Source organism: Pterocles gutturalis, unplaced genomic scaffold, assembly GCF_000699245.1.
Source record: "Pterocles gutturalis isolate BGI_N339 unplaced genomic scaffold, ASM69924v1 scaffold35926, whole genome shotgun sequence".
Taxonomy (NCBI): Eukaryota; Metazoa; Chordata; class Aves; order Pterocliformes; family Pteroclidae; genus Pterocles; species Pterocles gutturalis.
Window position 1 is genome coordinate 1 of NW_010104281.1, and position 2,973 is coordinate 2,973.

Consider the following 2,973-nt stretch of genomic DNA (forward strand, 5'->3'; position numbering starts at 1 on the left):
AAATAAAATTTAAAATAATCTAAATGTAAAATACAAGACAGGCAGATGCTCAGTGGTGTTTAGCTCTAGAAAATTAGCAGTATATGCTAGACAAGGCTTTCCTGATGCCTCTGTGATAAATCCCATTCTCAGAGATTTATAACTCAATTGCTACCTAAAGAGAGATTCCTCCTAACCTAAAGCTTGGCAGGCCAGGCTTCTTGTGTCTTTGCTGCTAAGCCTCGTGGTTTGGTCTAGCTAAGATCTGGGGAGAGAAGAGCTCCAGATGTGTGCCCGAACGCAGGAGAGGTGGGAGATGCAGGAGAGCTGGGTTGTCATCCTTCTCCATCCCTGACATAGAGCTGTCACCTCAGGCGGTGATTATCTCCAGCGTATGGAGCAGGTACGACTTTGCATCTTTGCTTTCGGTAGAGCTGTGTGCAATGGCAGGTTTTGGTTTCTTTGTCTGAGATAACTGGTTGCCTTCTGACTCGAGGTAGGAAAAGCTCGTTTGCAGCCTGGTCTGGGCACGTCACAAATATTTTTGTTAAAGAACTGGAATCAACGCTTGTTTGAAATTCAGTCCTCACTAAGGCTGTTGTTGAATTTACACCCATCTGGTCAAGAAACCTGGCCCATTTTGGCAACTCCCCTTCTTAAATGGCCAGGTGCCTTCACTTTTATGTGCAGAATTTATCGGGTTTCATAGAATCATAGAATCACAGAATGGTTTGGGTTGGAAGGGACCTTAAAGATCAACGAGTTCCAACCCCCTGCCATGGGCAGGGACACCTCCCACTAGCCCAGGTTGCTCGAAGCCTCATCCAGCCTGGTTTGGGAATCCTCCTTTTTGTTTCCCCCTAATCTGTAATACTTTCAAAGGGACTCAGTGTTGACTAAACTCTTGCCTGTTACAGTGAATAAGAAGTGCTGTTTCTTGGGTCTTTAAATCAACTAATCCTCCAAGACCCTGGGTAGAGGCAGGGCCACCTTGCTCCCCTCCCTCATCTCTTTCTCCTTGCCTTTTTTTCTTTTAATTTCGTAAAGGATATTTTTTTACAACTTCACATAAAAAAACCTGTGTGCATCGCCTTGTCTTTTGAGTTCTGATATATGGATGCTTTACGCTTGTTTTATGTCTCAATACTAGGAACAGAATGATCCGTAGTAAAAGGAAAAGATGCAAAAGACTGCAAAAATAAAAAGAAATCTTTGCTGCTGTTGAAATACGTGACTACAGTATGCACAGTGTTACTCTAAAACTAGGCATTAAAGAAAAAACCCAAAACCCTGCTTGCAGAGTTGTAAAATAAATGTGGCTCGAACTGTGGCATGTTTCTTTTGACTCCATTAATACACTGTTGTTTCTAACTGATTATTTATATTCTGGTAGCAGCAAGACACCCCAAGTACCATGGGAGCCCATCGCTGAAGACCTCGGCTCCCACCGTTTATCACGGGCGCGTCTGAAGCTTTCATTGTTGCTCGCCCGGTTTCGCTGCTTTGACAGCCCAAACTGCGGCCATAAAACAGGACGCAGTAGTTAAGCAGCGTTGAGTTAGACATGAGGGAACATTGCTTCATAAATCACACTTTGTACAGTAGCAAAACTCTGTAAACTTCAGGACGAGCATTTAATGAGCAGCAGTATAGTTCCCCCGTGGTGGAAAAGCAGCGTAGGGCTGATCCGAGGCTGTGCACAGCCCATCACTTTCTGCTACTTTATTACTCATCATCTGCATTGTTAATTTTTACTGGTTCATTTTAGGTTTTTAAAGCTGAAGCTTTCTGGTGTGAATTTATACAAGTAATAATGTACACTTTCTGCACAGCCTCGGAATTTGAGGAAAACTCTTGTTAATCACTTCTCCGGGGAGGTTTTCCATAATTTTTCCATTGAGAGTTTTCCAGAGTTGCTGGTCTATTCTCCTCAAGATTTGTAGCCGGAGAGGGAAGTTTTCCTCACCCTGTTTCAAGTCTCCCTGTTATCTTCTTTTCCATTTAACCTCTCAGGTCTCATGGACGCTTCTCAGTGTGGGGAAATAGCAGCATAAAATGCAGCAAATGGAACTAATGAGTCTCAAACAAGCTGTTTTCCACTTATATGAGTGAGGCCAAACGAAGCAGTAAAATGTCGGAAGTCAGGGTTACTGATTGCTGGAGGGAAGAAGCAGTGCCAGGGAGGACAGAGTGACTATGAATATGTCGTACAAGAGCAATAGCGGTGTTGCAGGAGAACAGACATTGTATTTCCTTGCTCGTCAGGGTGGCTGCAGCTGTAATCTTAAAATGTTCGTAGAATCACAGAATGGTTTGTGTTGGAAGGGACCTTAAAGATCATCGAGTTCCAACCCCCTGCCATGGGCAGGGACACCTCCCACTAGCCCAGGTTGCCCAAAGCCTCATCCAGCCTGGCCTTGAACCCCTCCAGGGATGGGGCATCCACAGCTTCTCTGGGCAACCTGGGCCACGGCCTCACCACCCTAACTGTAAAAAATTTCTTCCTAATACCCAACCTCAATCTCCCCTCTTTCAGCTTAAAACCATTACCCCTCATCCTATCCCTGCACCCCCTGATCCAGAGCCCCCCCATCTCTCCTGTAGCCCCCTTTCAGCACTGGAAGCTGCTCTAAGGTCTCCCCGGAGCCTTCTCTTCTCCAAGCTGAACAACCCCAACTCTCTCAGCCTGTCATTGTGTGGGAGGTCCTCCAGCCTTCTGACCATCTTCATGTCCCACCTTATGCCACATCTATTGTTGCTTGCAAGCAGGAAAGTACATTTGATCTGTTTATGTGGTCAGAATAACACCATAGAAGAGTTCTACTAATGAAAGTAGTGGATTTTCCCAGATTGGTGACATTTCAGTAGGAACTGTGTTGTTCTCTTGCTCTGTTTAGGGCTTGATCTGTGGCTTGCTCACTTTGTGTGTGTCTTGCCACCAACTTCAGCAGTTCTCCCATTACTTTCTTGGATGGATTTGTGGTGTTGGCAAAA